At 40.1% G+C, this 11,260-nt stretch overlaps 1 long non-coding RNA gene across 3 annotated transcripts; it reads right to left on the reverse strand.

Annotated features, from left to right (window-relative positions):
* Nucleotides 1-4,293: 4,293 nt before the first annotated feature.
* LOC122526436 lies at nt 4,294-10,430 on the reverse strand. Of its 3 annotated transcripts, none has more exons than XR_006306055.1 (4): nt 8,140-9,935; nt 7,921-8,042; nt 5,677-6,430; nt 4,294-5,323 (listed from the first exon to the last, which is right to left on the reverse strand). It is a non-coding gene; the product is annotated as an uncharacterized LOC122526436 (long non-coding RNA). The 3 variants fall into 3 exon arrangements; XR_006306054.1 differs by lacking the exon at nt 4,294-5,323 and adding an exon at nt 10,143-10,430 and having other exon boundaries at nt 5,730-6,430; nt 8,140-9,144; XR_006306053.1 differs by lacking the exon at nt 4,294-5,323 and adding an exon at nt 7,204-7,569 and having other exon boundaries at nt 5,730-6,430.
* Between the last annotated feature and the right edge of the window lie 830 nt (nt 10,431-11,260).

Genomic DNA, 11,260 nt, shown 5'->3' on the forward strand with positions numbered 1-11,260 from the left:
AGGTCTTTTGTATGCCGACGAACTAGAAGTAGAAGTAGAAAGGAAAGAGAGAGAGAGGGGAGAGAAAGAGAAAAAAAAGGAAACCATAAATAAGAGAAACATGATGTAGAAGAATCTACGAGTTGGTAAGTATACATGTCTGTGTACTGCAGCTATTATTTTTCCGATTTATATAACGCACGATGATAACGTAGAAATTCTTCGAGAACTATGAAACGTCGACCAACAGTCGCGACGGTTATTTTCATGCTTTGATACAAAACGATCGATCAGAATTTATTTCGATTTTGTAAAGAATTACGATGAACGATTGAAATCAGAACAATCGTTGGTGTGGACAGGGTGAAGGAGGAGGAGGAGGAAGAGAAAGGGTTAAAATGTTTAGTATACTACTTTGAAAGGATTTGACTGTAGATTTGATGCTGTTATCGTATTGGAAACATACGAACGATCTGAAACATGGTAGTTCTCGATATAATCCTTGGAAGGGATATAGGGGGCAAACGGAATATCGACACTCGAATGGACCACAAAGGGACAGTAATCTACGACGACAGGACGATATCTATCAGGCATTTCCTTCGATGACCAAACGCGACTTTGTGCGACAAACACGTTTACGCGATGCATACGTACGTGTATATACACTACCGGTCAAAAGTCAATTCCTAACTAAATTCATATAAACGGGATATTTATAAGAAACAAATTGAAATGCCTTCGTAGATTTATTTGTCGATCAAATCTTATTAGTAGCGTATGTTTTATATTTTCTATTATATTTTTCTATTATCAATTAATGAATATACTTTTTCTTAATTCGTCGACGATTATTTTTGTTATAAAAGTTCTTAAATATGTTCCAGGAGGAAAATTCATGTCGAGCATTGCGTTTAATTGAGCATATAAGCTAGAATAAGAGTATTATCGTAATGAAATTTGTTGATATTTGATAATTATCTATATCAAATAGAAATATATCGTTATATATTAGATTTGTCGTTTTTGATAAGTACGAAAGCAAGTGATTTGAAACTTTTGTCCGATAGTGTATATACGTAAGCATATACATATGTAGATTGTATAACGTATGTAGTAACTACACCGTACAGTAGGTGGTTATATACGGCATCCATTGGATAAAATCCATGACGAAGTTCGAAAGCAATTCTAAGAAGCCGCCTCGTATCACGTGGGGTGGTTCTTGGTAGTTTAGCCCCGCGATTAGTCACCCCCTCTGCCCGAACTATACCTACCCTATATCTTTCCTCCTTCGCGTTCCGTATTCTACGTAAGTATGTATGCATGCATATAAGTAAGTAAGTATGTATGTATATATGTATGTATGTATATGGCGTAGGAGCTCCCTCTTCTTTCGTGACTCACTGACGGAAATTACGATCGATCGTAGGAACGAAGGAAGGAAAGAAGGAAGGTCGGTAGACAGGCCAGTAAAAACGGGGCTGAAGGGGCTGGCTTGTCTTACGTGGTGGAAGGGGTGGCTGGGCTCTAGGGGAAGGGGAATTGGTGTAAAGCGTTAGACGTTGGAGTTTCGAGGGATAGCAAGCGAAAATAAGGTGTCCTCCTACTATCGTAAATGCGTTTACGAACCCGATGACACTGGATGACGCGGAGCTTCCTACCGCGAAAATTTATTCTCACCACGCGTTCTCCTACCCGTTGATCTCGTTAGATCCTTCGAAGATGGGCGTTGATCGTTCCGTCTATCTCTATATTTTTCTCTATTTCTTTTCCTTTTTCTTTCTCTTATCTCGCTTTACCAAGGAAAGCGTGAACACGAGTCGATACTTATCTCGAAAGTTTTTCGGCCAATACCGAGATAGGAATCTTTGGGAAAGGATTGATCCAATGAAAATCACCCTGACACGACGTCCTTGTTTCCTACGACATTTTCCGTCTATTTCTTTCCTTTCTCTTTTTTCTTCCTTTTTTTATTTTTCTCTCTTTCCTTCGGTTTTGCTCTCTTTCGTATGCCGCGACGCGAAAAGAAAGACGAAGAATTCTTGTTTCTCGTGCAAGACGCGTCCTTGGTCGTTTGAATCTAGTCTTTGCTCGAAATGATGATAAAGTGAGAGAATGGTGCTGGAATATTTACGCGAATGTTCCCGCCCTAGCCCAGCGGGTCTCGTTTAACGCCAAAGGAGACATTTTCTAAAATGCTACACCTTTTCTTCTTCCCGGTGTTTCCTTTCTCTTTCTTCTCTTCTTATTTCTACCCAACGTTTATTAATGTTATATCAACTTTTTCAAAAATCTTATACTTTTTATGTACATCTGATAATTGGGGGGGGGAATCAAATAAACACATCTAAAATGACGATAGATATAAGGTATTTTATGGGAGATTGTTTTTATTCGATAATATTCGGCCGAATTCTTAGAAAAATATTGAAGATGATTTTGCTGGAGACTCGTAATATTAGGTTGAACGAATAAACAAGAAAAGTCACTAACGCAAAGTAGGATATGTGTAAGGATATATATATATGTATATATGTATGTATAGGAGGATTTATTTTCTGAAAATTGTTCTCTCTTTCTCTCTCTTTCACTCTCTCTTATCCAGAGAGCGAGAACTCACCTCATTGCCAAACTAAACATCACGTTCGAGCCTGAATTCAGCTATAGCCCCGTCTCTTCTTCTTCTTCCTTCAGCTCGTTTTCGATGACAGGAGTAATTACATTTTTATGTTGTTCCGACACAGGGTAGTACGTGACTCTAGCGAGATCAATTTGTCCCGTAACCCCCTCGCGTTTCCAATGGTAAATGTTATTTACTCGGAATAAAGTCGAACGAGAGAAAGAAAAGAAGAAAAGAGGGAAAGGAGGATGGGGAGAATGAAAGAAAGAAAGAAATAACCGTAGAGACGAAATAACGAAATGCAATTGTACCGATAGAGACGATGCGTACACGAACCTATCATCATCTTTTTCTTCTTTTTCTTCTTCTTCTTCTTATTCTTATTCTTTGCTCTTTCTATCGTGCCTTTTTTTTATTTCAATATAATATTCGAATCAATATTCCATTAATAAGTCATCTTTATCTCTTTGTATTACGGTCCTTTAAACAATTAACACACAATTCCACGTTCGTTAAAAATAATTTACCGATTTTTACGCTGAACTTTTGAATATGCATGAATCTGCTGTAACATACGTGAGAGGGAGGAATGATTCCCGGCAAAACTTTTGCGCGGATTTATTTTTATTTTTTTTACCTTTTTATACATATATATATATATATTTTTTTTACAATTTTCAAACGACCTTAATTATATTCGTAAGATAAATTTGTTCTAAAATTTATACAAAAAAAAGAAAAAATAATTACAGTTGGAATTAAAAAAAAACTTAGCATATAATATATTAGTTTTAATATTGATGTTTAAAACGGTGAAAGATTTAGATTAAATATTTGTATACTTCCATCGATATGAATTAGTATAGTCAGTATGAGCGCATTCTGTCGAATTCGGATTTCGGAAACGATAATCGGTTGCCGTGGGAGGGTTTCGCAATCGACTACGCGTACTATCCTGTCGGAGTTGTGTGTACATACTTACTTATATCAGAGTTATGGTTAACAGTCGTCGGATCGATCGATGCAACGACGACCGATCGATCGATCGATCACTTTGGACGTACCTAAGTCCGTAAGGCCTTAAGTGGATCGTTCATAATCCTAGAAAGGTCCGAGAATCGAGTGATTTAGCGTAAGATATCTCTCGGTACATCAGAATTCCCAACGTCCTAGATGATTTTCCAATCGAATCAAACCTGGCATTATTATCGATTCTCTAATGATTGGGGGGGTTACTTTGAAAAAAAAAAAAAACCGTGGTAACACAAAAAGAGAATACAATTTGTGGAAGATCTTTGTTAAAAGCTTAACATTAAAGAAGAATCGTGTTAAGTACTATACTTACTTACTTACTCGCTCTTAACCATTAATGAAGATGAACGGTACCTCGTTATTAATTACCCTCGACCACCTCGTCGCGATGTAATAGTAATTATAACTAATGCACCAAGTGAAATTAATAAAATGCGTGCGAACTTCGTACATTCATTTAAGTCTTCGGTGGTATCGCCAGGTCTCAGGCGCGCAAGCCGAACAAATTAATTTTCACTCTTCGCATAACTATCTACGTGAACGTATAGTATGCTTCATTAAACGAATGTTTCGTTGTGAGGAAAGGTTCTACGTTAAGATTCGCGATCAAAATATTCTAATATAATATGGATTTAATAATAATATTAAGCAAAAATGTCTTCTTTAGATTCATATGAATATGCATATGTAATACATATGTAATACATATTTGTATCAAGAGGTCGATCAGCTATTATTCAATGTAAACTTTCTCTCTCTCTCTCTTTCTTTCTTAAGAAAAAGAGAAAGAGAAAGAAGAGAATTATCTTCGTAGTATACCAAGAGATATAGTCAGACTACGAGAAGCGTGAAAGGTGGAGAACTCTAAGCGCGAAATCTTCCTTTCTCTTGTGCAAAGAGAAAGAGAGAGAGAGAAAGGGAGATAAAGATATAGATTAGGGTGTTCCTATGGCGAAAGAGACGAGAATATAACCAAGCAAGAGAAGAAGAAGGTATAGTCAAGAGATAGTAGGGTTCGTGCGAAGAGGAAGAGGAAGAGGAAGAGGAAGAAGAAGAAGAAGAAGAAGAAGAAGAAGAAGAAGGGAGAAGGAATATTCGCGTATGGCGAGCATTTGCTTGCGTTGAGTAGCGTCTTGAGTTATTCAAGAAAGTCAGCTTAGCGTGGCCGGTTCCATCCTCTTTGCGTATGAAGCTGAGCTTGTTATCTTGTGTGTTGTATTCTTGCTACAGTAGTACCTATATATCTCTCCCCTTTATTTTCTTCTCTCATTTTAGATAAAAAGATTTTCCTTATTTTTCTCCGCCACCTTCTCTTCGTCATTTATATGACCTTTTCTCGATGATATTTAAGAAAAACCGGTGATTCTTCTCTACATTCGTTTGTCAAAGAAGAAGAAGAAGAAGAAGAAGAAGAAGAAGAAAAGAAAAGAAGAAAAGAAAAGAAAAGAAAAGGCATTCCCCTTCGAACACATTGCTTACTTCCCTTAACTTAAAATAGTCTACTCGGCCGGCATGCATCGTTCTTCCCTTTCACTCTCCCTTTTACATTCTTCTCCTTTCACCATCCACACGATCTCCTCTCTTCCCTTTTTTATTATACTTGTATATATATAACTTCTTTTCTTACGACCTTCCCGTCGCCTTGTCGAACTTCCGACCGAGAAAGAGTACCAGTTGCAATACTGACACCTACGCACACGTTTACACATATATATGTATATAATTTATTCAACGAATAAATACAATCTTTTAATTATTCTTTTCAATATAGACATTTCTATTCGTCTTAATCATAACATATCAGGTGTAGATATGAATTCAGCGATGTCTTAGTCATCGTGCTAATGATACTAATGACTAAAAATTACTTTTTACTACGAGATAGTAGACGTAGCGTATCATTTAACAAAATCTTGTCCTCTCTTATATACACGAAGTATCCTTATTTAAATTAGAAATGCATCGAAGGTGGAGATCCCACCTTGTCTTATGATATAAACATAGTGGTATCGCGTGTAAATTTTCACGCGAAAGATACACACCTAACTCTCATCCCTTTAGCTTTAGCCCTCCCTCTCTTTGCTTTTTCATCCAGTTTCTCTCTCTTTCTCTTATTCTCTCGTCCACTCATTCCATCCCATGGCCTTTATATTCCCTCTCGGTCCATCCGGCACCGGCTACTCTCGCATTTACTCGTAGCAGTAGCAGCAACGGTGTCAACGGAGTAACCGAACCACTCGGTTTGCTTGTGAAGAGGAGTGAAAGAGAGAAAAATATAGTAGTGGTGGTAGATGGGTGATGGTGGTGATGGTGGTGGTGGTGGTAGTAGGAAGGAGGGAGGGGGGAAATAGAAAGGGAAGGAGAGACGACAACGAGGCTGCACGCGCAAAAGAGATGAATAGATAGATCGTGCGAGAAAGGGAGAGAAGAAACGGCAGATAGTATAGAATAAAGAGAGACAAGGATGGAAAAAGAGGAGAGGAGAGGAGAGGAGAGGAAAGGAGAGAAGAGGAGACGAGACGAACCGTCTTCATTATGCTAATGCCGTGCAACTACAGCTGACCGTGGCCAAAAATAGATGTAGATATCGTGGGATGCTGAGTCGAAACCTCGAGGGGGTTTTTAGCCGTCCTTCTCTCTTGCACTATCTCCTCTCTTCTGCCTCCTGTTCGTTCGTTCTCTGGTTCGTTCGCTGGTTCGTTCGTTGGTTGGTTGGTTGGTTGGTTGGTTGGTTGGTTCGTTCGCGCGCGCGGCGTTACGTCTGTTTCTCGATTCGAGAGATTCCCCGGTACAATCCTGGAATGAAATGGTTCCGAGGGTGAAGATCGAATCGCTTTTTCCCTATTCGTGCTTTACACCGTTGAAAATTTCTCTCTTTTTCTTTCTCTTTCTCCCTGCTCAACCCCACCACCACCCCCCTCGCTACTCTCCTCTATCTATCTATCTATCTAACTATCTTTTTTATTTATTTTTTTTTTTGGTTAGCTTTCTTTTTCCCCTATACCTTCTATTCTCCTCTTCTATATCACTCTCTCTCTCTCTCTCTCTCATTTTCTCATTTCTCTCCGACGTTTTTTCCTTTATAGAAGACGCGCTCATTAGCCTCACCTTTGCATCGACCGCAACGATTTCAAGGGAAAGCTTTTTTCCCGAGGAGTATGGGGAAGGAGGAAGAGGAGGAGAGGATCGAGATGCCGACTGGTTTTACTGAAAATCGTGTAATATGATTTCCGTCGCGGTCGAAGGAAAACCGAGTAGTTTTCCCTCGAGTATTTCGGATATCGTAGACCTACGTATATATATATATACATATATGTATTTAATATGTGTACGTACATGTGTGCCCGTGTAAGAAATAATGTATACGAGCGCGCTTATCCGCGTCGTCTGTGAATACACGTAGGAGAGTCCAATGGCTGATAATTAAGGTTTTCGGCGATTTCAATGACAATAGAGTATAACAGCGAATGCTTTCCCATATTAAGGTGGCATCCCACAGAGAAGATATCACGATAATGCTATTCGTTTGATACGCCGTGTACATATTACGTATAAAAGGTTAGGATTACCGTAAAACGTTTTTACTCAATACGCCCGCCCTGGCCGTACCCGTTCCGTTAGCTCCATTCGGGATTTGGCCTCGTTTGCTTTCAATGGCGAATATGTTAATTACACTTTAAACGTGAACAGGAAACGTTGCATAATATTACCCGCTAACTGAACGGGAGTATGTACGCTGAATCTCACTACGTTTCATCATTTTGGGATCTTATTCATAATATTACTGGCGAATGAAGCTAAATGTATATATGTACGTTATGTATATGTGTATATTTATGTATGTATATATGCACGAGAGCAGGCCATTTTCGGTGGTAGACTCCTGGAATCCGGTTTGTGAAAAACGATGAGTATTCCATCGCGGTATGCCGCGACTATAATCATAAAAATTCATCTGCGTTTAAATCGGATAAAAATGAGAGAGAGAGAGAGAGAGAGAGAGAAGGAGAGATAGATAGATAGAAAAAAGAAAGGACTCGTGGAAGAAAAGCTCGAGATAGCATAGAAAGAGTAGGTATATACCAAGGAGGGTAGGATGTGAGTGCGGTAGTGAACGTTATTTGGAAATTTGCGGTAAAGGTAGATAATAAATAAAAGTATGCTATTAAATATCGAAAGAGAAGGCTCCTCCTCCTCCTCCTCCTCCTCTTCTCTTCTCTTCTCTTCTACTGCGAATGCCGTCTTTCGAGTACTATAAATCGTTCGATAAAAGTATAGGTACTTACTCGTTTGAGCGCGCGGTCAGGAAAGCTTGCGGAATCAAAGGGAAAACCGTTCTTCCCAAGTACTCGCCTGCTTTTCTCGTTTAGTTCGGACTTTCTCTCTCTCTCTTTCTCCCTCTCTGATTCTATTGCATAAACACATAGATATACTTTTTAAAAAATCTTTTCACGTTACGTTTCATCTATAATGCAGATGTACGTAGACATAACTTAGCATCCTACCTGTGCCTATCGAATGTATTAACAATATCTCGCAGGTATGTCGATAGAAGCGACTAGATTCAAAAGCATAGTTACGTGGTAACGTATGTACGTATGTATCTATCTTTGTATGCATGCATATATGCACTACGTCCTGGAAAGGTTGAGTTAAGGGAGAAATGAAAAAAAAAAAAAATAAAGAAACGACTGCGCGGGACGAAAAAGATAGGCGACGGGCCGGTCGTAAAGAAAAGAAGAGGAGAGAAAGAAGCGTAATGTAGCGAGTCAGCAGTTTTTGTTAAAAATTTATTCGGTTCAGCTTCGCGAGAAATATCACCTCGTGTTCTCTCTCTCTCTCTTTCTCTCTTTCTCGACGTTCCTTTCGTATCACACCTTTAACGGCTGCTCCTTTTTCTCCCTCTCTCTCTCTCTTTCTCTCTCCGTGTTTCTTTCTTTCCAACATTCGATCCACCCCGTCTCTGTACCATCTTCAGAATCTTTCCACTCTATCTATCTTTTCTACTTTCTTTAGATACTACCCAGTAAAGTCCAACGATAGGTATTTCGAAGCTGCGTAATTCGCAAACTGTTCATTCATTTTTCAAACCTTACAAAGTTATGTTCGCATATTTCACCTTAAGTCAAAGTAATTTCCAATACATACGGATCAGTTCTTAAGTTGCATCGAATTATCTGCTTACGTACACGTTTCACTAGAGAATATAGATAACGTTGAGTATAGTAAACTTGTGAAATCCTCCTCAATGTACATTCAAGAGAGCGTAAATGCTCGGCGTTTAAACGATCGATCTTTGAAATTTCGTCGCTCGAATTGCGTCGTACTTAACTACGTCTATACGTCCGGATGATGTTCACAAATCTCTCTCTCTCTCTCTCTCTCATCCTCATTCTCTTCGAAGGCGAAGATTTCTAACATGAAGAGCTGCTGTTCGTTGTTCGGCTTATCGGAAGCAACGACGCGCGACCGCGAAGCTTCCGCTTCCGCTCGGCTACTATCAAGACTCCCTAGAGGAACAATTTTAAAGGGAGAAGGTAGTTAGTAAGTTTCCAAGGTGAAAGGATCAATTCGACTCTAAGCTATATTCTTTCATCGAAATTTTCATCGCCTTGGGCATTATCAATCGATATTTCCTATATCGTATATATATATATTTTTTTTAATTTTTCTAATACTATTTCTCCTAGCATGTTCTTTTTTTAGCTTTTCATCGTTCGGAAATATGGTTACGTACGAATTAACGACAAAGATATACGTAACGCGTATGTGCCATGATAAAGTCACATCAATGTCATAAGTTATCGATACATTTTTTGACTCGTTAAATAAAAGATAATATGACAAATTATTCTCTTCAAATTACGTTACTTTTTGATTATGGCGTGGAATAATTTACATTTTATACTATTAGATCATCGGAAAAGAATTATTGCATAAATTTTGAAAATCGAACAAATTGATCGATCGTATTGATGAAACTTTTTAATAATTCCACGACTAGCAATTTAAAATGACCAAAACGTTTTCCAATTTTCCGGATGAGAATAAATTGATCTACGATCGGCTACTTTCGATCCTATGTCACGATAGACAAACTCCCGTGACTAGTGTGAAGGATACACGGTGATCCTATTTTATCAACAAACAGAATCTTAGGGTGCGGCGAGTGCCGATGAAACACATATGTATAAGGGAAAGAGAGAGAAAGATTCATCGGCGTGGGTGCAAATAATTTTCTTTGAATGCAACTCGTCGTTTCCGCCCTCTCGCTTTTCTTACGCGACGAAACAAGATTACACGGATGAGACTGCACGTTCCTACATTCAAAGATAGAGATAGAAAAAGAGAAGGAGCGTGGGAGTTGCGTCAGGGTGTTTGTATGTACATAAAAGGAGAAAGAGAGAGAGAGAGAGAAAGAAAGTTCAATCAAAGATACGGTAAGACAAAGAAAGAAATACGTTAAATGTAAAAGATAGGTACTCTTTCATTGCTATCTTTTTCGCACCATAATGATAGTCATGTTAGATCCTTTTCAGAGCGAGAGTATCGTCGAAAAGAATAAGATTAAGAAAAAGACGAAGTAAAAGAAAAAGAAATGAGAGAAGAGGAGAAGAAGCGAAACGATCTCCTCCAGACGCGAACGCGATATAGTCGGTGCGATCCGCGAGCGACACCTAACTTGAACCCGTTGCCGGTTCTCCAGCAAATAAAAGCTAAAGAGAGAGAGGGAGAGAGAGAACGAGTATGAGAGAGAAACAGGCTGGGTTACTTGTCGAGCTGAAGGAGTTGGAGAAAGACAGGTAGATGAAGGAATAGTAGTTGGTGGGGGTAGGTTTAGCGCATGCGCGCGAGTATCATTTATCGAGCCGTGGAGAGGGGCAATTCGCGTCGTCGTCGTCGTCGTCGTCGTCGTCGTGGTCGTCGCCGTCATCGTCATCGTCCTCATCGTCCTCGCCGTCGTCGTCGTCCTCGTCGACGGTGGAGGTGGTGGCGGCGGTGGCGACATCGGCGGCCACGGCGACGTGGCACGGTTCACGATCGTGGGTAGAAGGAGAAGGGACGCGCTTGTTTTACGCGGGGGACGGGACCCTGCTATATCGCTGCCTTTGGTAGAGAGAGAGAGAGAGATGTAGGTTGGGTGGCAGGCGACTGTCCGAAGGAATACGGAGAGGGAATGTATACGGATTTTACTGGAACAGAGAGAGAAAGAGAGAGTACGAGTGAGAGAGAGAGAGAGAGAGAGAGAGAAAGAGAGAGAGTGAGGCATGGATCAAAATGGGAGGATAGGGGAAAGTATAGCGTGATAGAGAGAGGGAATTCGAGGAGTTGAGTTGGTAAACGCGGAGAGAGAGAGAGAGAAGTGGGATAGTGGAAGGAGGGGTTAGCGAGAGGGGTCGAGTGGGGAGAGCCGAAATGACGAACGGAGGGGCAGGTACTGGAGAGGAAGAGAGAAGGATAATGAAAGAGAAGGATGGAAATACGGTGGGGGGCGCTACGGTCGGCAGTCGCCGTCGCGCCAGGCCCCCGCTAGTGGCTAGCTAAGTAAGCAGCGAGCAGTCGCATACCCGTCGCCTAACCAGCATCGCTCGCCTTACCTTTTCACCCTTTTCTCAAAATTGCATC

This window comes from Polistes fuscatus, unplaced genomic scaffold (assembly GCF_010416935.1).
Source record: "Polistes fuscatus isolate 324 unplaced genomic scaffold, CU_Pfus_HIC Scaffold11, whole genome shotgun sequence".
NCBI classification, from domain to species: Eukaryota; Metazoa; Arthropoda; class Insecta; order Hymenoptera; family Vespidae; genus Polistes; species Polistes fuscatus.